This window comes from Peromyscus californicus, unplaced genomic scaffold (assembly GCF_007827085.1).
Source record: "Peromyscus californicus insignis strain IS unplaced genomic scaffold, ASM782708v3 Scaffold_13__1_contigs__length_99412109, whole genome shotgun sequence".
Lineage (NCBI taxonomy): Eukaryota > Metazoa > Chordata > Mammalia > Rodentia > Cricetidae > Peromyscus > Peromyscus californicus.
This window is the reverse complement of record NW_026294424.1, coordinates 11,241,353-11,265,773: the sequence shown is the minus strand read 5'-3', so window position 1 is coordinate 11,265,773 and position 24,421 is coordinate 11,241,353.

The following is a 24,421-nucleotide window of genomic DNA, read 5'->3' as shown; positions in this document are numbered from 1 at the left end:
CAAGCCCAATGAAACTAAAACTGTGTTTTCTAGAGGTAAAATAGATACAACTAAGAAGACAAACCCAATCTAAAGAGACAGGCTGATGTTATAGAACGCAGAGGATCATGGGGCCACTGTGAACAAGGGCACATCAGCAACTGGATAAATGGGATGCTTGTTTTTTTTCTTTTTTTTTACATTTATGTTAGTTTTTACTGAATGAGCAATGTGAGAGGAAAACTAAAACTAAAACTGCCATATGGGCTGGTTAAAGTGTCCCTCAGGCTCTGTGGTGGGGTGTTCCAGGAGAACTGGACACTGCCATTTTAGAGGTTCAAGTTCAAGGTCAGGGCTAAGAGACAGGCATCAAGCACAGAGATCTGAGACAAATGGCAGAGGAATATTAAGGTTGAAAGAAGGGAAATGAAAGATGGGGTTAGAAATAAGCAAAGGTGAGTTGGGCGGTGGTGGCACACGCCTTTAATCCCAGCACTCAGGAGGCAGAGCCAAGCAGATCTCTGTGAGTTTGAGGCCAGCCTGGGCTACTAAGTGAGTTCCAGGAAAAGGCGCAAAGCTACACAGAGAAACCCTGTCTCGAAAAACCAAAAAAAAAAAAAACCAAAAAAACCCCCCCCCCCCCAAAAAAAAAGAAAGAAATAAGCAAAGGTAACCTGATTATCAGAAATCAGGCTATACCTACATCTATAAAGGAAAGATATCCTGGATACCTACAGCTGTGGGGAGAAAGATATCCTCACTGTTGGGAAGTCTGGCTATACCTGAAGCTATGGAGGAAAGGCATTCTAGACACCTACAGCTGTGAAGGGAAGATATCCTGGATACTTACAGCTGTGAGGAGAAAACAATCCTGACTGTCAGGACGTTTTTGTTATTGTAATATAATGTCTAATTCAATGAATAGAGGAGTTTAATTTGGCCCTTGGTTCCAGATGAATACAGGACCACCATGAATGTGAAATGGCAACAACTACTCAGACATGACACCTAAAGCAGGAAGCTAAGAGCTCTAGAGCATCCTTAACTACATCCTGAAGCAGAGAGTAAGAACTGGAAATGGTGTGTAGATGTAAATTCTCAAAACCTATCACTAGTGGCATATTTCCTTCAGCAGGGCAGCATTTCCTAAATCTTCCCAAATGGTACTGCCAACTTTGTAAGATTGATTTCTCTGACTACAAGCCTACATGCTTGTGTTCTGTTACATAAACCAATTCATGATTAAGAAAAACTCTGTAAGTAAGCCGTTAGATGTCTCAACACCTGTGTTACAGGAATGAATGCTTATGAGAGAGAGAGAGAGAGAGAGAGAGAGAGAGAGAGAGAGAGAGAGAGAGAGAGAAGAAAGAAAGAAATAAGTAAAGGGTACAAGTGTGAGGCTTCTGGCATTAGCAGTGGGGTGAGTTCCCATCAGCAGTCTGGAAATGCAGGCTGGGCTCAGGGTCATCCTCTTTGTCTAGGCTTTGTTGGTGCACATTGCTCACAGACCCCAGTGTCCATGAACCTCTCTTTGCCACCATCACTCACTGGCACATTTGTCCCTTTCTGCTGTCTGCACCCATTGGCTTCTAAAGTCCATGGTATTTCCAGACTAACAGGGATGCATTAAGTTCTGTTTGTAGGTGGCAGAAAGTGGGACTGAGAGAGAATGTTAGGAATCCCAGTTACTTATTCTCTTTACTTGGATCTCAAGCCTGGCATTGTCTGCCCTCTAAGACTGGACAAGCTTTCATGTTCAATCCCAAGGTAAGGGACACCTCTGGCCAAGCTCACCTCTTCTCTATCACAAGGAGACCTGCTTGTTTCCCCCTGATTGTGGGATGGAATGATAGCACAAGATGACTCATTTAATTTTTCATAATCACCTCAATATGGAAGGACTCTTGAGCTAAGTAACCAAAACTTCCCATTGATATATTAATGATTACTGGATAGCAGGACCATCTATTTATAGCTTTTGGAGGAAGTATCAAATTGCTTTCTAATATGATTGTGTTATTTTTTATTCTAACTTCCAGTGTATCTGCATCTTTAGCCAACCATTTAAGAAAAGTTGTTAAGACTATCCTAGTAGATATGTGTAGCTGAAGTTTTCTTCAGTCCTGCCCAGTCCCACGGACCCCCGCAACTGCTTATAAAAAAATCACTCAGAAGCTTATATTAATTAAACTGCTCGGCCATTAGCTCAGGCCTACCACTGACTAGCTCTTACACTTAAACTCAGCCCATTTCTGTTAATCTACATGTCGCCACGTGTTGCATGGCTTTACCTGCTGCCTTTACATGCTGCACCCTGGATGGCAGGATGATGTCTCCTCACTCAGCCTTCCTGTTCCCAGAATTCTCCTCTCTGCTTGTCCTGCCTGACTGGCTACTGGCCAATCAGTATTTTATTTATACAGAGTGATATCCACAGCAGACGTGAAATATAATTGTGATTTTGATGCATGTTTCCCAAAGGAGTAATGATGACAAACAGCTGTTATGTGTCCCTTGTCACTAGTGTGCCTTTGGAGAAATTTCCACTCAAATGTATGGATCATTTAAAAAATTGACTCTTTTAAAAAATATTAAACTATCTATCTGTCTATCTAACATCACATTTATAATTTTGAAAGGAATTACACAAACACTGTAAAACTCTGTGAGCATTGCAACTTGAACTTCTCTGCTCTTTCAACAGCCTCTCTGTATATATGTAGTGCTTAGGTTTTCTGTTTTCCTCCTCTTCTTCTTCCTCCTTCCTTTTTCTCCTCCTTCCTCCCCCTCCTCTTCTTTAGATACAGTCTCCCTGTATAGCCAAGGTTGGCCTCAAATTCATGATTCATTCTCCTGTCTCAGCCTTCCCAGTCCACACCACAGCTAATGTCTTAGCTTTCTTTTAACAAGTTTTCACAGTACAAGTCTAACACTTTCTGATCAAATTTAATCATAAGTATTTTCTAGTTAGTGATACTTATTTTTCCACTTTTAGATTATGCATTCCCAGTGTATAGAAATGCAATTATCATTTTACCCTGCAACTATAATGAATTTATTATTGTCAGCACGTGTGTGTGCGCAATACCAGTATATACATGTGATCGTGTGTGTGTGTGTGTGTGTGTGTGTGTGTGTGTGTGTGTTTGTCGATTCTTTAAGGTTTTCTGTAGAAATCATGCCATCTGCAAACAATTTTGTCTTCTTTTGGGATCTGAATTTTTTTTTTTTTTTTTTTTTTTTTTTTTTTTTTTGGTTTTTCGAGACAGGGTTTCTCTGTGTAGCTTTGCGCCTTTTCCTGGAACTCACTTGGTAGCCCAGGCTGGCCTCGAACTCACAGAGATCCGCCTGGCTCTGCCTCCCGAGTGCTGGGATTAAAGGCGTGCGCCACCACCGCCCGGCTGGGATCTGAATTTTTTTGCTTCTTTTTCTTGCATAAGGCCGCCTCCTAGGAACTCTAGTTCAGCATTGACTAGCAGCAATAAGAGGAACCTCCATCCTCAGAGGTCAGACAACTAGAACTGGGGTCAAATACGTAGGGCTGGGGTCAGGGAGAAAGCCTCCGGCCTCTTTCACCATCAGGTACGATCTTCTCTGTGGGCTTTTCAGAGATGCATTTTATTAGGTTGAAGCAGTTCCTTGGTACTCCCAGTTTGCTGAGTGTTTTTATCATGACAGCTTATTGGCTGTTGTCAAATGTTCAATCTGCATCAATTAAGACGATTGTGGTAGGCTTCCTTTCTCTTTTATGTTGCTAATATGTTGGACCAATATATTCCGTTGCTGGAATAACTCATTCTTGTCGTGGAGAAGCATCTTTTAGCAGGCTGCTGGATTTGGTTGGTAGTGTTGTTAGCATCAACGTGCACGGACTCAGGTAGAACATATCTGTGAAGGAGAACTGAGGAGGGAGCATGTGAGGGGAAGACAGTTCTGAGAAAGCTGCAGCTGGGATGACGGTGAGCCCTCCAAACAAATGGCGCCCGTCTGACAGACTCACATCAAACACGTGTCCAGATCAGTACCCACTTGGTCCTTTCACAGAAAGTGGGATCCCAGCTACGGCACTCTGCTTTGTCCTTGAAAGCCAGCAGGCTGTGCTTGCCAAGGCAGGTTGTTTTGGACAGTTCAGTGGCTTATGGGTATGAACTACCATAAATGAACAGGAGCGAGGATGAGGAGCAGTAATGACGATTCAGATGTCGGCTGCCACTGCTATGATTCCCTGTGAAAGCATCCTCTCAGCAACCAGAGCGGATCCTCAGGGGCATTCTTGGATGGTCCACCATGTCAAGTACAGGCCTTGGAGCAGGTCTATAGTTCCCTCCAGGCCAGATTCCAGCTTTTCTCTAAATCTGATGGGCCAAGGCATGGAGGCTCATTGCTTATCCAAGAATGTCTTTATGAGTCTCTTGCTTTGAGTGCTGGCAGATGCAATTTGTTGCCTTTATTATCTTGTAAAGATGTTAATCTCCCAACCACAGCGAGGGGTTGCTTTTGTGATTGATTCTGCTTTACCACTTGACATGTTAAAGGGCCTTCAAAGTCTCGATGCCACCTTGCCAAGGTTCCTGCATTCCTCACCCAGCCTAGGGAAAGTGAAGAGAAGAAAACTGTATGCGAAGCACCTTGTCACACTCTTGCCCTGGGCATCCACTGTGAGTCATGCTGTGAAGGATGGGAAAGCATCCAGATACTTCATCAGCTTGTGTCTACAGAAAGATCTAGAATCCACGGGGCTCTCACTGAGCTGGTGCTGTGATGATGGTCCCGGTCTGATATGAGACTTAGTCCAAACTGTCCATGGAAACCCATGGGTCATAAAACTAGGACCTTTCCACTCATGCCTTCCCACACAACTCAGTGAAGGCCAGCCCTATTGGTCCTGTGTTTATGATCTACCCTCTCCCAGCCATCAATAGTTTTTCTTTAACGTTCCTCCTACATTTGTGTTACCACGGTGGTAACTGCTTACAGGCCATTTAGCAAGCACTGGCTTCAGACATCTTTATATGGTCATCCTCTCTGAGGGTTCTGTCAATTTTTCACAAGTAGAGTTTTGCATAACACACCTGCTCCTTGAGCTTCGACTCTGTTCTGTCTCCTTTTAATCCTTTAAAACAGGTTGGAAAATATTCATTCAGTTAGACCCTTATCGTGCACACATGCCTTGATTTGGGGGACATTCGAGGTCAGGCCCTGAGCCTGATAGCCTGAAGATATGGTAAGCAAGAAAGCAGAGCCAGTTGGCTACACTGATTCTTTCCAGGGTCCAAACACCTCTCTGCTACTGTGTCCACAGCATTTGCAGGTATGCCTGGGCATAGAGCAAATATGTGAAGGAAGATGAAGACAGGAAGACTACCTGGAGTATGCTCCTGTGTGGGACACAGCTGACCTAGGACTAGGAGGCTGAGGGCAGAGAGATCTCTGCAGTGGGCAGCTTGCAGGTATAATCATGTATTACTGCTGGAACATGAGCCCTGGGATCCTGATCACTGTGTTTACCATTTCTTTCTGTTGTACCTCTAGTCCTCCCTGGAATTTCATTATGTGATTCAGACACTATCTTAGGAGATAAAATCAACTGGAAACAAAGGGGTATTGGGTAAGTCTTCTAAGCCTTTGCTTCCAAGTTATGGTGCTTTCATTTTTTAATTTTTTTTTATTAAGAGATTTTTCTATTCGTTTTACATATCAACCCCAGATTCCACTGTCCTCCCTCCTCCCAACCCCCAGCCTTTACCCCCAACCCACCCCCCCCATTCCCACCTCCTCCAAGGCAAGGTCTCCCCTGGGGGAGTCGGCAGAGCCTGGTACATTTTGTTGAGGCAGGTCCAAGCCCCTCCTCCCTGCACCAAGGCTGTGCAAAGTGCTTCCATTTTTATAGCACTGCCACACACAGACGCTCACGCACACCTCAATGGCACAGACTCAAAGGACTCAGCTGACTCACGCATTAGCTGCACCTGCTGTTAGCTCACTCACATGGTACTCTACAGCTGAGAGGACATGCCAACCAGGCCCTGCTCAGAGTTTAGAAATGGGAGCATGAGCACCCTGAGTTTGGGTTGGTTGTACTGCAATGCCAGTGTTTCCCCACTTCCCTTCTGGGGATTTGAAGTCTAAGTTCTTGCTTTATAGTAATGGAAAAGAATAACCAAGCAACCCTTCTGTTTTTCATGTTTTGTAAAATATTCAAGAAATCATCTGGCACATTTAAAACTTTCTATAAAGTGGGCTTTGGACGAGATGGTCCTCCAACAGTATGCTGGCTAACATGAGTGTTGGGGGTCATGCTGGAATTAGGCTGGGCTAACCTGTGCTTTTGTGTAGGCTATGTGTTTTAAAAGCATTTTCAATTTGTAATGTTTCATATTTTCCCAGTATTCGTGTGTGTGTGTGTGTGTGTGTGTGTGTGTGTGTGTGTGTTTATCTGTGCGGGACCAAGCAAGAGAGGAACATAGCCACTAAATAGGATATGCACAGGGGTTGAGGAGACAAAGCATTCTTTTATTCTTGGTCCATTCAGGTTCATGTCCCTCCTGAAACTGTATGGATGGGAGTGAGGGGAAAGAACGGAGGAAATGGGAGGTGGGTGAGAGAGCTCGAGGCACTTAATTTCAAATCAGATGAAAACCAGGAGTTTGTCTCTTCCCTGGAGGTTTTAATAATGCATCATCCTTGGGAGAGTTTTCTTGTGCGATAAGAAGACTGATAGTCATGTTTTAAAGTACAGCCGGTGATCTCAAACCTGGGAGGGGGAGTGTCCAACCACATCAGCTTTGTAGATGAAAGAGGGCAGAGATGCATATCTCAGGAGGAGCCCTCCACTTTGTTTGTCTTCTGTCTCTTTCTCTCCTAAGTTTCAACGTTTGACAAAATTACTTTGTAAGGCCAAGTTAATCTGCGGGTCCTCCTCTACAGAAAGAGGAAGATAATACCTAACAAATGATTGCATCATTGTCGCTGAAACAAAGGAAGGCATTTAGATTAAAGAATGTTATACTTCAATTCTATCTCCTTTAGTTACTTAATGTTTTTCTATCTATATTTTCTTTTTCAAGTTTCTAAGTCATTATATGCTACTTTTCTTAGGCAAGTCTTTTATAAATATTGTACTTTTAAAGCCCAATTAAATGTTTTTATCTAACAGTTCTTAAAGAGTATATTTTTGAAATACCAAGCTGAATGTGTGAGTGTGTGTGTGTGTGTATTTAGTGGGGTCCTAGTTTCTTTTCTATTACCGTGATAAACACCACAATCAGAAGCAACTTGGGGAAAAAGAAGGATTTATTTCATCTTTTAGCCTACATTCCATCATGAGGGACGTCAGGGCAGGGACTCGAGGCAGGAACCTGGAGGCAGGAACTGAAGCAGAGAACAGGAGGAATGTGGCTTATAGGCTTGTTTCTCATGGCTTGCTCAGCAGCTTATTTTTTTTCCCACCTGCCCAGGGCATAATACCACCCACAAGGGCTTGGGTTTGGCCCTCCCACATCAATCATTAATCAGAAAAATGTTCTCAGAGACTTGCCTATGGGTCAATCTGATGGAGGCATTTTCTCAATTAAGGGTCTCTCTTCCCAGATGTCTCTAGCTTGTGTCAAGCTGACCAAAAATTAACCAGCACAAGAAATATAGTTAAAGTAAGTAAATTTTTACTTCTTTCCTCTTCTGCCTCTCTTCCAAGTCCTACTTCCCTTTTCCCTCCTTCCTTTTGTTCTTTGATCCCCCATCCGGTCTTCCTGCTCTAACACGTGTGTGGCTCCTGCAGGGTGTACGGATGTTCCAAGGGCTTCCCAGATCATTTAATCCTGATCTCCAGCTGTGGTGGTATTGTGTTTCCCAAAATATTGTGCACCCTAATAAACTTATCTGGGGTCAGAGAACAGAACAGCCACTAGATATAGAGGCCAGAAAATGGTGGCATACACGCCTTTAATCCTAGCATTCCAGAGGTAGAGATCCACCTGGATGTCTGTGAGTTCAAGGCCACACTGGAAACAGCCAGGCATGGTGACACACGCCTTTAATCTCAGGAAGTGATGGCAGAAAGCAGAAAGGTATATAAGGCATGAAAACCAGAAACTAGCTGGTTAAGCTTTTAGGCTTTTGAGCAGCAGTTCAGCTGAGACTCAGAGGACACAGAGGCTTCCAGTCTGAGGAAACAGGATCAGCTGAGGAACTGGCAAGGTGAGGAAGCTGTGGCTTGTTCTGTTTCTCTGATTTTCCAGCGTTCACCCCAATACCTGGCTCCAGGTTTGTTTTTATTAATAGGACTCTTTAAGATTCATGCTACATCTAGCTCTTGAGGGAGAGGTGCTGCCAACCATTTCTCTCCTGCAGATGAGGAAACAAAGGAGAGAGAGCTGTGGGCAACCTGTCACAATCCCTGGAGCCCGTGGGGGCCACACAAAGAGCGTTCTAACATTCTACTCTCAATAGCACTGTTTCAATAACCAGATACAGACACTTGGTCCAGGAGACAGATGCCAGAGAGGATCCTGGGAAGAAGGTTAACAGGTTCTAGCTCTATGCTGCAAAGGCTTTGGGGCCAGAAGCACTCCTGACCCAGAGTTCTCATTTGCAGCCAGGGAAGGCTACAGAAGGCTCAGAGATCTCCACACAGCAAGGCAAAAGACCGCAAGGGTCCTTGAGGTCATACCTGGTTTGAGGTGGGGAGCCTGTGCTTGTCCAGGACAGGTAAACCCTGGGGGAATTAGGCTGAAGTTGTTATGTTTGCTTGCTGTCTATATAGCCATTTATATAAAGACCTGGTGGAATAGCCAGCCTCTAGTCTCTGTACTTGGCCGGCTCCAGGATCAGCCAGCCTTTAATGGCTCCCAGGTGGTTTTCCTTGACCTTTCTTTTAACTTCTAATTCTTGTAGATTGGGAACAGCATCGAAAGGGCAGTGCTTGTCACACACACAAGAGACTCCATCTTCATTGCAGGCCAGATCTTCTGCTGTGTTCTCTGCCCCACCTAATGAGACCACCCTCCTTCTGCACGGCCTTCCCGCAGACCCCAGCGATGACCACCCCTTCCCTTGGTCTCCACTCCTTGCCAGGCTCTAGCCTGCTCACCTGCCTTCTGTAGACAGATGTGCCCCCGCCTTCCTCTCCATTCCTGTTTCAGCTGTGTACGTTCAGATGACGGGGGCTGGCTGGAGCTCAGGAAGTGAGCTCCTTCCTGGAGCAAGAGCTGCAGGAGTGAAACTGCTCTGTACTCCCGTGCCTTCACGGCGCAAGTCTCACATTCTCCTCTGAGGGGAACCGAAGGAACTACAATTGCTGTTCCCCAAGGCCGCTCAGCCAGAGACGTTACCCCACCAACCTTCCTCCACTTTAGTGCGAATTAGTTGACTATCAAGGAATTAAGACTCATCCCAGAGAGGTCTTGCCCCTTCCCAGGGAGGAAGATACCTACAAGTGAGAGGCACAAAGAGAATAGACGATCCTTGTTGAGTTTCCCCACACTCGGCTACTAGTGTAACTAGTAACTAGTAACTCAGGCCCCCGCCGTCCAGTCTTCTCTCTGCCTGGCTGCCTAGCCCTTTCTTTTTCCAAAGGGGTAGAAGTAGAAAGTCCACCTGTGGTCTCACTCTGAAGACTCCTGCAACTGTGATTAAATGAATTTGGAATGTTTCTTAATTGTCGTCTTTGTTATAGGGGCTTGAACATGACCCTTTATGAGTTGTGTAAAGGATCACCCCCAAATTCTATCCCAGGAGCTCACTCCGTGGGAAGACCTTGCAGACACATAGTAATTATTGGGAGCCGATGACTGAATGGCTGACAACACAGGATCCCAGCATCCTGTCTTGCTCCGGGTGTCAGGCTGAGGGGGCGGCTGCTTCCTGGACTTGGGGTTTCTGCAGTGCCTCAGGGCTTCGCTGTCTCCTCATTCATCCCTCCAACATCTGTGTAACCAATTTCCTTTGTGAAATCTCCCCTGCCTAATTGCCTGCTTGGTGTGCTTTTAGACAAGTCAGCAAGTAACGAAGTCAGAGACGGGAGGGGGGAGGGGGGAAGGGGCAGAGTGGCTGAACTGGGTCACGTTCACTCTAGGGCTTTAGGTTTGGCTGTTGAAACAATGAGGTCAGAAGCCCAAAATGATCGTTTTTAACAGTCTGGAACACCTGGGAGAATGAAACTTGTTTTTTTTTTTTTTTTTTTTTTTTTCTTGTTCACACAACATTCGCTTCTGACACTAGATATGGTGGAGGCCTTCCTAGAACCCCTACCAAGCAATGCTGCAGCAGATTCTCTAGGGGGCGCCAGTTGGTACCCTCTACATTGTTCCACTCTGACATCTACTGGAAGGTCTCAGTCCTAAGGGACTGCCCTATTTCAGACTCCACTCGTGTTTGAGTATGCAGAGCTTATGAGAACTCGTTACAGATGGAGAGCCCTTGAACCTCCACCCCAAGCTCGATTAACTGACGACATACATAGTTGTTACAGACACCCAGGATCCTTTCACTCCTGTTTACTGGTTGATCTTAAAGGCTATCACTGCTGAAGATACAACTGATGGATAACATCTATAAATACTCAGCCGGGGGGGTGGGCAGAGTTCCCATGCTCACTCCTGGCTTGCTCCCCTCCATGAAACTAAATGCTTCTGAAGCTCATGAGAACCCTGTCCTGTTGGGTCCTCTATAGAGAATCTATTACACAGGCACAATTGATGAAACCAGTTTTTGGTCATTGGTGATTGAACTCAGGCTCTAAGTGCGGTCTTGTTCCAGGCGAATGAAAATCTCAACCCTCTAACCAAGCCTTGGTGCTCATGGTGGCCAGCTTCTCAGAAAGCTAGCCCAGGTTGTCTAGGACAAAATATCTTAAAGGTTGTTTTTTTTTTTTTTTTAACCACTCAAAAGCCCTTTTTATTCAATAAATTTTTATAAGACCTTGAGCATAAAGGCATATAAAATAGGTATGCAAACCCAATGCCTTTACTGATTAAAAAAACCTTAAATTTATTTCAATGCAACTGTAGGCATATATATATATATATACATATATATAATTTTATCATTTATTAAAGATAAAAGCAAATTTGCACAGTATTGGGACAAATGTGTTTATTGGTTTTTATAAAAATAATTGAATTTTCATGGAGTATTTAATATTATAGGACATAGAGCATCTTTGTTTTTTCCCAAACTGATCAGTATTTTGGTTTATAATTACTAGAGCTGAGACCGTCACCGATCATAAGTATGCAAATCGCTAGATGTTTCATTAGGGCCGTTTCAGATATTAAGAATTTTGTCTTATTCTCAACTCAAAATATGTTCAACATTTTTAAAAATGAAATTCATGTCTGCAACTCAAAACAGCAATTTGCAAAATCAAATACTCATACTATCCAATCTAAAGATGTACTGATTTGATAATTATAGTCTGAGGACTGATGGTAGCAAAATGTTGTGTTTGTTTTCCATAACTAAACCATTGTGGTTTTGGTTTCATAGTCAAAACCTTTTTATTGTGCCAATTTTTTTTTCTGACTCCCTATATTCCCTATGTAACCCATATGGTGTCAAAGGGTATGATTTAAAAGGCACACCTGAATGCCATCTCATCAGTATGCCAAAGACACTCTGACCACTCTACAGCTTTCAAAGATTTTAGTATCTCTGTGTTACACATTTTAAAAGAGAACATTTCTTTTAGCTAGAAATGTTACAATGGTATGAAGAAGGTCTATGTAATATGAAAGATGGAGAATAACTGAAAACCCATAAGATAAAAGCCTAAGACATGCTGGAGAGATAGCTCAGTGGTTAAGAGCACTGACTGCTCTTCCAGAGGACCCTGGTTCAATTCCCAGCACCCAGTTCCAGGGGATCCCCTTGCACAGACATATGTGCAGGCACAACACCAATGCACATGAAATAAAAATAAATTATTAAAAAAAAAAACAAGTCCAAGACATATACCTGGTACAGCATGGCTATCTCTTGGCATGGTGTGGGACATAGCACAAGAGCTCTGTCTAGCTCTGAAAATTGAAGGCCCTCTTCCATTGTCAGCGAAAGACAAGAGACAGGATTTCCTTCCACTGTCTTTAGACAGATGGTGCCAGACTTGAGTTGACTAGAGGACACCAATTGGTATCTCCTAGAGAATCTTCTATAGCAGATTCTACATTTCTACATAAATAGTTTCCACCTTTAAGAACAAAGGCACCTTGTCCAGAGAAAACCTCTGTTTTAGTCTTTCAATGTTTACTCACCACCTTCGACTAACCACCTACCCAGATAACTCATCACACACCAAAACCAGTCTCAAGCATAAGAAATCTGGTCTCCCTGATGCTGAGAACTCAAGTAGATGGATGAAAACTCTATAGCAAAGATGGTTGGAGTGAAGAAATTGCAAGTTTTGTTGTTGAAGATCTATGAGATTGCTGAGGGTAGTGGCTTGTACTTGTAGCTGTAGAGTTTAAGAGTCTGAAGCATGAAGATTACTTCAAGTTTGAGACCAGACGGGGATACATAGTGAGCCTGAGTCTCAAACAAACCAACCAACAAACCCAGAAAAAGAGAGATGAAAAGGAAAAAAAAAAGACAGAAAATCTGTGAAGTATGTTGTCAATTACCAATTTAAAGTGTGAGACTATGGTATTTTTTTTTCCATTGAAGTTTCAAGTTCCCAAAACTTAGTTTAATAACAATATTGTTTTGAATTTGGTAAGAAAGATGTTTAATTAATTTCAACTTTATGTTTGTATACTACTCAATTATTTTACATATTGCACCAGATTTTCAGAACCTGGTAAATGGATAGATATTGTTCTGCTAACACTAATAATATTAGTGGATTATCTTTAGACATTGACTGATGAATGTTTCTGGGAAATTATCATTGAATATGCTAAGTACCCAGCGCACCCACAGCCATGGAACACAAGGGCTGGAATGTGCAGTTACCGTGAACATATGGAGTTAACCACAGATGGAAGCTCTCCATGCTCTCCAGAAGTTTTGTTCTCTTTGGGATTCTTAAGTTCAGCAATTTTACTGCGTTCTCAACAGGTCTGTATTTAGTCATTTAGTAACTACAAAAGATACTGTAATTTTGCTTCAGTTTGTAATTTTTATTAAGGGTTAACCTTTTTGAAATGTTGCTTATTGCAGAGCTCTCTCTCCAGATGTATGGAAGAAAGCACAATGGATGCCTGCTTTGATGCATGCTGATCTTAGATATATCTGTAACAAGACCATCATTTTATTTTACATTAACCCACCAGACAAATCTTTATGTAAAATTATAACTGTGTGGGCACCCCCTAGCAAGTAAGAGATAAAACAGAGCTACTTATTAAGTAAACTAATAAACTTTCAATTGAGTTGCCAAGAAGTTTGAAATTAAAAATTAATGGCCACAATCAGAGATTTATGGGAAAGCTGTTAGGATTGTGAGAACTAAGAAAATGTGCCAAGGACTCAAGAGAAGGATGGCCAAATAATTAAACATGGAAATGGTAACAGAAATATCAAATTTACATGTAGAAGCAAAATGTTCAAGAAAAAGAAAACTAGAAGAGGGCAAAGATCATGGTATAGAAAGAACAAAACAATTCCAAATTATGACTGTCATCCTAGTTAGCCCATGCCTGTTTTCTCATAGCACTCTAACACATGACCTACAGGCAGTTACCCTTCAGAGGCATCTAACACATGGCTCTCAAATAGTCCCCTGGTTTTCTAGTATTTTAACCTTTCACCTTGTAACCAAGCTCTGTGGGTGATTAATAACTTGCATTTGGGGAGAGGAGTCCCTTAGTCCACTCAGACGAGGTGACTCATAAATAACAATTACGTTTATGTAGGCCTGGGTGCTAGGGAGTTAAAGATCAAGATGCCTATAGATTTAGGGGCTGGGAAGGGCTAGTGTCCTGGCTCAGGATGACACTATCTAATTGTTATCACAGGGTAGAAGGAACAAAGCAGCTTTCTGTCTCTTGTACAGGGGCACTATCCCTTTCTGAGATCTCTACCTCGTCATAATGGACTCTTAGAGATTTCTCCTAATACTATCACACTGGGGTTGAGTCTCAGCTGAGTTGTGGAGGAACAAAAAGAGTCTGTAGCAAGTTCCACATAATTCACAGTTTCTTCAATTAATATGTTCCCTAGTGTGGGAGAAAGAGAAAACAGGAAAAACTGTTGTAACACAAATCTTAAAAGGTCTTATTAATAAAAACAAACCTGGAGCTAGATATTGGGGTGAGTACTGAAAGGTCAGAGAAACAGAACCAGTCACAGCCACCTCACCTCACCAATTCCTCAGCTGATCCTGTTTTCTCAAACTGGAAGCCTCTGAGTTCTTATCCAGAATGAATCTCAGCTGAACTGCTGCTAGAAGCCTAAAAGCTTAACCAGCTAGTTCCTGGTTTTCACACCTTATATACCTTTCTACTTTCTGACATCACTTCCTGGGATTAAAGGCTCTTGTTACCATGCCTGGCTGTTTTCAGTGTGGCCTTGAACTCACAGACATCCAGGTTGATCTCTGCCTCTGGAATGCTAGGATTAAAGGTGTGTGTGCCACCATTTTCTGACCTATATATCTAGTAGCTGTTCTGCTCTCTGACCCCAGATAAGTTTATTAGGGTGCACAATATTTTGGGGGAACACAGTATCACCACAAACTGTGGCTGTAACTCTATCCATAGCTCCTATTGTAACTAAGAAAAGAGAAAAATTGCCAGACGCCACTGCCTCCCTCTCTGCTTCTTATTAGGGCAAGATACAGATGGCTCTGCTTACCATGCACTCAGTGTCCCCTGAGCAAGCACAGTTCTGAATCCTGCCTCTACTTCCACAAGGAAACCATTCTCCACTCTTCAATCTGCCAGACTCTGCTCTGGGACCATCCTGTCCACCCTGTTTCACTGACAGTGTTGACCACATCCTGTGCTGAATTCTGTTCTAGTTGCCCTCGTTCTTGGACTCTAGGTTTATGTCCTTTGTGTGCTTACACTGGGCTCCAGAAGGGTTTTCATTGACTAGCATTTCCTATCTGACTCCTTTAAATTTCCTAAGACATGTCTTTAAAGAGTCTGTCAGTATGTTTTCAAACATTTAAAGTTCAAAATTGAGAAACCCACTACTACACAAAAATAAGTTACATATTCTTGTAGATGATACATGGAGCCTATCCTAGCTCTGTTTAATACTTTATACTGTATGTAGATCCAGGTGCTATTTTAATACACTGGACATGGCTAGTTAGAAACTGTTAAGCTCTTGAAATACAATCAGGGAAATGAGTCAGGGTACATAGAATCCACAAATGAAGGTAAAGTTGGTCAACCCTAATATTTATTAACCATTTTGTAATTTCAAATACAGCAAATTCATGATTCATCCAGTATAAGAATGATAGCAAGTTCTCTAAATGTTAAAACAATGTTTGTGGGTAATTAACAGTTCCTTAGCAAGGAGGATTTGGTCTAACAGCAGACAATAATACCCGTATTCTCTATTTCATCTCTTTCCTGTTTTTATAGTACTAAGTATCAGACCCTAGGCCTCACACAGGCTATGGAAATAGTCTACCAAGGGAGCGATAACACCCAAGCCATAATTCCATGTAATAACTTCGTCTTATTTTTATATGTGAACATATATATGTATATCTTCTTCCTCCTCCTCCTTCTTCTCCTTTCTGTTTTTTGAGACAGGGTTTCTCTGTGAAGCCCTGACTGTCCTAGAACTCTCTCTGTAGACCAGGCTAGTCTCAAACTCACAAAGATTTGCCTGCCTTTGCCTCTTGAGCATTGGGATTAAAGGCATGTACCACCATGCTCCATGCCCGATGCCAAAATTTTTTTTAATACTATCTGATTATAATACAAGTAAAAATTTCTTTAAAGTTTTTGCATTGATTTGAGGAGTCTGGCACATTGCTAAACTTTTTCCTCAAAATAGTCCCTGAGAACTAACTCATTTGCTGACTGTTTGTATCAGTCTGAGGCATTTCAGGCAAATTTTTACTTACGAAGACAACAGAGTAAAAAGCACTGTGCAAGCTCTTTTAGAGTTGCTGAGAACGGACCCCAGAACCTCAATTTGACATAAACGTTACAAGGATAATGGCAAAAAGAAAGAGTAAGAAAGAAAAGAAAACCAAACAATTTTTCTGGAATGAAGATTATGTTTCCCCGCCACTAAAATCTAAGGAGTCAGGACTAGTGAGTCTCAGCAATGACAGGATGCTGAGGGCCGTGGTGTACCAGACAAGCACCATAGCACTTAAGCTGCTCCCAGCCCTTTGTTGCTGCATGACAGTAACTATGTCTACTCCCACTTCTGTCCCCAAGCTCCAATACAACAGCTACAACAGCTCCATCCCCATGGTAGTTTTGAAAAGAGCAACCTAGCACTCATTAGATGGAATACGATAGCCCTGTGCTTCCCAAAGCCCCATCTGAAGGCGATGGTCAGTTTCTGACTTGTCTGGTTCTACCTTGGAACGCTCTAGACAGGACTTGTCTTGATTTGGCCTGACTGTATTCATTGCCTGAAAAATGCTCCTTCCGGGGATATAGGTGGGGAACATCCACTGGCAATTGTTTCAGATCATGTCACCTCGAGGTGGCGTTGACAGCTGCAGCAAAAGCCCAAGGAACAAGAGGTTCACAGATGCTTTGCAAAGCCTGACCCTGTTTATATTGGGTTGACAAGTCTCAGGCACTCTAGGAAGGTGCATATGTTGGGGAACCATTGGTACAGATCAGAACCAGCCAGATCAGGGGCCCATGTTTGTAGCCCCTGCTACATGGGAGGCTAAGACAGGCTGATCATCAGAGCACAAGAGTTTGAAGCCAGTCTGGGCAACACAGCAACACCCGTCTTTAAAAAGGAAAGTGAAAAATCCCGAGACTCTCGCTTCTTGCCAACCCCAAGGCTCTTCTTCATGAGCTATATATGTCCAAAATGAGGGATGTGCTCAAGTGCCTTCTGAGGGCTGAAGACATGTTACAGCATGCACAGGCTAGCTGGAAGATATGTGACTTCGAGTTATTTAGAGACTCTATGTCCAATTAGGACACAACTAAGTTAAATGCACTGAGACTACAGTGATCATACATGACAAAGCATAAAAACCCAGACAAATTAGTTCAGGCTGGTAAACAAAACAAAGAAAATGATGTAATAACAAACGTGGAAATGGGCAGACAAGGAGGGTCTGATTTCAACTCCTGGGCCCCACATGGTGGAAGGAGAGAACCAACTCCCATAAATTGTCCTCCACATGTGCACCCTGGCATGTACATACAAATACTAGTTGAATAGATAAATGTAAAAAATCCTTTAAAAGGTGGATTTTATGTTATAGGAATTATGTTTCAACAAAAATTATATAGAATATTCGATAGACTTCTATTTTATACACAGTGAACAGGCAAAAGTGCCTGATGAATTAGCATGCTGAGAAGCTCACAAAATGACCAGGGGAGGCAGGTAGGTCCTTCTGGCATAAGTCTTATCTGAGAAGATCAATATGGTCTCTAGTGTAGTCTCTGGAACATTGACTGCCTCTGGGCTTCCAGTTCCTGCCCTCTGGCTTCCAGACATCCCCTTTGCACACAGCAGCCTGTTGGGCCAAGGTCACTGGCCAGCTGGACTGCCTGGGAAGGACAGAACTCTCAGCACTCACAGGGAGCCTCTTCCTTCCAGCAAGAAGTATGGGAATGTGATGTGCACAGTCAGGCAGCCAGTAAGGCAGGGTCGCTTCCACATGGCAAAGCTATGGTGCCAAAGGTGACAATTGGAAAGTCTGTCAGCAGTTGGCTTCAAGTTCTTGACTTGATTTCCATTGCAATGTCACAAAAGTCATAGGGTGATGCCTCATTTTATAGACAACACAGCTCATTATAAAGATGAACTTATAATTTTGAAATTTAATTTCTTTGCTATTGATGTATATTTCTTGTGCATAGTACTGTGTTTCATTGGGACATTTTCATACAAGGGTACAATGCACTCTGTACATGTCCCCCTGCACCCCAGTCATCTCCCCTTTCTAATCCCTCCTCAAACTCTTAATTATTTTCCAACCCCTTAGACAGCTTACAGACACCATTTTATGAATCCCTACAAAATCTAGAAACCACAGTGGGAGAAAACACAGCCTTTGTCATTCTGACCTCATTTCATTCATTGAATTGATTTTCGGAAGAACTCCCATTCTGACTTCCCATTATGACTTCCATAGTGGTTAGGCCACTTTACGTCTCCACCAGCAGTGTGCAAGGATTCCAAAAGGTGAACTTGTCCCTGAAAATGACCCGCAGTCAGCAACTTAGAGAGACTATTTGGGGTGGAACACACAGTTTACCAGTGAGTCAGTGCAGGTCACATGACATTGGCTAGGACGTTCCATTTCTTCTTTCAGCGACATGTTCCTGGAGTACCTGATGGGTGAGTGTTCTTTAACATTCCCCACGCCCCTACTCCGCCTTGCTAGGATCCAGTTCCTGGGTGGGGGAGCTTTATTTCACTGGGTCACAGGCACTGGACACCTGCTTCCCCTCACAGTACTGCTGGCTGCAATATGCGGAGAGCCTTTCTTCGGGGCGGGAATGGTCAACTTCTGAACTTAAACTCTGAATAACCCACAGCGAGAAGAGCCACAGCAGGGAAATCCATCCAAAGTCACTCTTGAAAATGAAACATGACTTTAGGAGCAGAGAAAACAGAAAACAGTCATTTTGATCCAGTGGAGTAGCCAAGATCAACTGTGGACTCTCTTTTCCATGAACAGCGAGCTTTCAATGTGTTCTGCAAGGCGGAGACTTTGGGCTTCTTATTTTACTTTAGTGACCTGGAAATAAAGCTAGCCATAGTTCTAGCTGTCACATTATCTACAACATATCAGCACTTTAAGTAAAGGTAGGGTGGTGTCTCTCACACACCCTGGTGAAACAGGACTGTCTTTTCTCAGACTCTGAGGCTCTGTTTCCTTCTCATTAAACATCTCAGTTCGGACAGGAACGTTTATTGGCTCCCACCAGAACAATCTGTGTTCAAATCAATTTCCTGGCTTGCATTCTAGTTTTTGTGGATTTCTGCACAAGCAGTTTGAGAGAAGCAAGCTTTAATTAAGTCAGTTGACCCAAGAAATTGGACAGGTTCAAAGGGAAATGGTCCTTTCCAAGCTGTCAAGCCACCCGCCGTGCTGTGAGCTTTCTGCCCTGTGGGATGTCATCCTGGGCCCGGAGGCAGGTTCCACATACAGCACAGACCTCAATGGGCTATGCTCTGGCTGGTTTCCTACACTAGAATTTTGTTCAAAGCAAAACAAGATGCACTGTAACATGTTTATAACATGGGTGTATAAAGTTACAATAAAGCACACCCTGCTGCTCTCTTAATACACATATATATCAGATTGTCTTTCTGATACACACACACACACACACACACACACACACACACATACACACACACACACACACACACACTCTTGAGCTGTTCACACAGCAATTCTATTCTCTAGTCATAGTGAATATAATGATCAGGAGGAGGGTGGCAGTTACTTTAGAAACACTCTTGACCCTCAACTTCACTGCAGAATATAAGCAATGTTTCATTTCTTTTTTTTTGGTCTGATGTTGCTATAAGTCTCACCCTCTCTGTATTATGCCTTTAAGAAAGATTTCTAAGCATTATGTTATGGAAGAAGAAGGTATAGTCATCTAGGGAATGTTGGAAAGGAAGATTTTAATTTTTATTGTTGTGTATTTGAAAATATGATGGCTTCATTAAACTGCTACCAGAAGCATAAATATGCATTAATATAACATCTCTTTCAGTATCTAAATATTATCATGAATGATCATGAGTATTTATGTAGTTAGAATTTTTAAAGTTTACAAATTGCAAAAATTAAGGTTTATCAATTGGAAATAACATTACTAATAACAGTAAACAATACCAAACAATTTAGCATTGCTTGTTGAATTGAAATCTCTGTCACTTCATCTAATGGGGACCCCATGCTTTAATCATCTCAATGTTTTATTTAAATATTATAAAATATTAAACAATGCAAATACTGGTAGAATTTTATTTGCTACCAAAGATGCAACTGTTTCTATTCTGTACACTTTAGCCAATGTAATGTTGGGTGTTTAAACCATAAATATTGTAAAATTTATAGTTTTAATATTTGGAAGTCACCAGCTCTTTCAGAGTAAGAATCTTAAAGTTAAAGCATTGTACATGGTACCTAGAAAGTAATCTAAGGGCTGGAGAGATATTTTCATGGCTAAGAGCATGTACTGAGCTTTCAGAGGACCTGGTGAGATTTTCAGCACCCACAGCAGGTGGCGCACACCTGCCTGTAACTCTAGCTGGAGGGGAGCTGACACCCTCTTCTGGACTCCACTAGCACCCACAAACATATGACCAGATACCCACACAAATAAATAAAGATAAGATAATCTTTCAAAACAAGCGTATTAATTCTGTTCAAACATGGACATAGTAAGAGAGCATTCCAAGCCTTCATCCTTCAGCCCTCTGGATTGGTGGCAGAGCTAACCATTCTCAGCCCCCAAAAACCCTCTTATTTTGATTGGGGTTTGTTGGGAACGTTTGAGCAGGAAGTGCTCAACACACACTGGGACGCTGTATGTACTACGAAAATGCTTGTTTGTAACTTGGAGTGAAATAGCTTTAGTCAAAAAAAGATGGCTGCCCCTTTAAATAAACACATTGTAATACAAATACACTTGCCTTTGATTGAAGGACATACTTCTACTGCTTTTCTTAAATTACTCTCCAGTACCTAGGAGTTAAAAAGGTGATCAATGACTAGACTGCTATAAAAACATAATCACTGGAGAAAAAGTATCAGGGTGTGATGAAAAAGTATCATCATCATGCAAATGAATCATCTTAATGCAGAAAAGGGCCTTTTATTTTATTTGTTGATGGCCAGATGTATATACTTACTGTGTACCATAATATCTTGTACTGTGTAAGGTTTTGGGTGGTGAGCTATGCTCATTAGCATAGTCATTACATAACATACTTACTTTTTTGTGATAAGAACAACTTGAACTCCATTCTTTCATAATTTTCAAGAATACAATACCCTGCTACTAACTGTAGTCACCATACTGTGTTGTTTCTTGAACCAAATTACTTCTATTTAATAGAAAATTTCTATTCTCTGGCCAATATCTCTGCAAACTTTCACCCCCAGGCCTAGCCTCTGGTAGCCATTTGCTGCCTCCTCCCCAACCCTCTGTTAAATTGACATTTTAGAATTCACACATGGATGTATGCCATAGTGTTTGGTTGGTTGTGCTTGGGTTATTTCAGTTAACAAAATGCCCTATACGTATCCACACTGTGTATATACTCTTTTTTCTTAAGGATTTTTTTTTTAAAATAGCTTTTTACGTGAGTAATCTCTAAGCAAGTGTTTTATAGGCTACCAAATGATACAACACATCCCAATGCTGTCTAAAAGTTACTTTTTGATAATTTCATATGCAGACATAATGTATTTTGATCACATAGACTCTTCACTCCCCTCTAGCTCCTCCTGGGTTCCCTCTCATGACCCCCCACTATTCCACGTCTTCTGTCCCCTCTTCCTCCTTTCTAAATATGTAACTCACTGAGTCCAATTAGTGCTGCCCATGTGTGTTTGGGTGTAGGGTTGTCCACCAGGGCAGGAGCAACCTACAAGAGGCCACACCCCCTAAGACAACTGACTCTTCTTCCCCAACAGCTGTTGACTGCTCCTCAGCTCCCATACTAGCAGGGAGGCCTGTGACTCCTCCCCCATTCACAGGGGAGTGTCAGTTAGTCTGCTCTAGTGCAGGCTGCCACAGCTGCCGAGAGAGAGCTCACGGGTGCAACTTTCCTGGCATAGACGGAAGACACTAATTTATAGTAGTCTTCCCAGTACTCCGGCTTTTATAGTCTTTCCACGCCTCCTTTCATGATGTCCCCTGAGCCTGCAGGGTGGTGGGGATGACATAGAGATTGTCTTTTTTGGGGCATGAGCCCTCCACAGTTGCTTGTTCCCTGCATTTGGGCCAGTTGTGGTTTAACCTCTGTCCACTGCCAAATAAAAAAAAAATAACAAACAAATACATAAATAAAGACTCTCTGAAGAGGACTAAACAATGTACCTATTTACGGGTCTAATGGTAAATAATTTAGAAGGCAGTTGGATATTATACCAGTCTAGCAACGTAAGAGTAGTAGGTTCTCCTCTTGGATCTGTGACCTCTCCATTCATGGGTTCTTGGTCAGGTTCACAATACCAGGCATAAGTTCCCTCCCGTTGAGTGAGCCTTCAATACAAGCAGAGAGGCATTAGTTATCCCTAAGACATTTGTGCCATGATTGCATCAATGGGCACATCTTGCTAGGCTGGTCATTACTGTAGCTCCCAAATGTCATAGGTCCTTGCCAACCTACATATTACCTTCTGGCACTATGAAAGTTAGGCAACAGGGGGAAGCTTCCAGAACAATACCAACTTGATTTCTCTTCTTCTCTTGAAGTCTGTGATGTGTTCAGCAATAGGTGATTAAGCTGGAAGCTCCGCTGCAGCCTCATTCTCCCCCATTCCAAATCCTGCCCCCTCTTAGAAAGCCCAGAAATCAGGGGCTCCTCCCCTGGAGCTACTCAAGACTGTGCCTACAGGGTATTTAAACTGCCTCCTAGAGAGTGGTCACGAGTTTTTTCCAGTTTCCTTTCCTGGTCTCATCTCTGGGGGCCAGGAAAATCACCCAGAACGCATTTACCCAATAAACTTGGTCTTTTATTCTTAACTCGCCTTGATTCGGCTTACTGCATTGGTGGAGAGACTTGATATCAAGGTGCGGAAACCTTTCAATAGGATCTTACCATCAGGTTCTTGGGGGGCAGCTAAAAGCAATAGCTATAGCTTAGATTACTTCAGGAGTCACTGATGATATTATGTCAGTCTAAGTTTCAATTTTTAAAATGTTTTCTGTGCTAAGCATTATGTTTCTTGACAAATCAGTCCCTGTAGGTGAAATATTCATTCTGGCTAACCCTGAGTGAGTCACTAACCCTTTTCAAAGACAAACAGGTCTGGTGCTTTTAGGACTAGCAGACCTAGTAGTCACAGCCAGCTAGGGAGTTCCTTGGCCCCCAATAAAAGCCAATGTTCTTCCCAGTGGCTTTTTGTTTTAGAATGGAAGTTTCCTGAACATTAGCCAAGGCATTCTTAGCCTTTTAGTTTTACTCATGTGTGGGCTGTTGGATCAGCACACAGAGGCCCTTCCCTCCCAGAGTTTCCAGGAATTAACTTGTATCTATAGGCCAGACATGTAAATTTGAAGTGTAGGAAACATGCAAAATGCCTAACATGGACCTGAGAAGAAATTACCAGGAGGCTACCATGTCTTCATTGTAACTCTAAAGGAACCAGGGAGTCAAAGAAGAGGAGGAATGTCAGTGATCAATGGAAACATTTTGAACAAAATGTAATTTAAAGGACACTTTAGAACTTGTAGAATGTCCCCAAAGCATCCTTAGAATACATGCACATCATCAATGCGTCTTTGCAAAGAAGAAAGACTTAAAATTTGTGTTCTAAGGATCTATAACAAGAAGACCAATAATATCAAATTTGATAAAAAAAAAGAAGAAAAATCCAAACATAAAAACACCTGAGTATAGAAACTAACAAAATAGGAAACAGAGGCAAAAGAGGAATTAACAAAGTTATGTTGAAAAGACCAAACTACTACAGAACCCTTGTCAAAATGGACGAAGTAAAGGGGCTGAGACCTGTGACAGTTTTATTTGTCAACATGCCTCACTCATGAAACACAGGCATTTGGCCAAACACCATTCAACATGCCTCTGTGCAGATACTGTTAAATGAAATTAGTGTTTAAATCTCTAAACTTGAGTGAAGCATGCTACCCTTCGTGATGTGGACAGGCCTCACCAAGCCCAGTGAAACCTGCTGTGGGATGTTCTGTATGGAAAATGTGTTGCTAATTAGTCAATAAATAAAACACTGATTGGCCATTGGCTAGGCAGGAAGTGTAGGCGGGGCAAAGAGGAGAATAAAGCTGGGAAGTGGAAGGCTGAGTCAGAGAGACACTGCCAGCCGCCATGATGAGAAACAGCATGTGAAGGTGCCGGTAAGCCACGAGCCATGTGGCAAGGCATAGATTTATAGAAATGGATTAATTTAAGCTGTAAGAACAGTTAGCCAGAAGCCTGCCACGGCCATACAGTTTGTAACCAATACAAGTCTCTGTGTTTACTTGGTTGGGTCTGAGTGGCTGTGGGACTGGCAGGTGAGAGAGATTTGTCCTGACTGTGGGCCAGGCAGGAAAACTCAAGCTACAAATGGCGTCCAACGTGGTAGCAAGAGTTTCCACCTAAAACCTGAGAAAAGATTCTA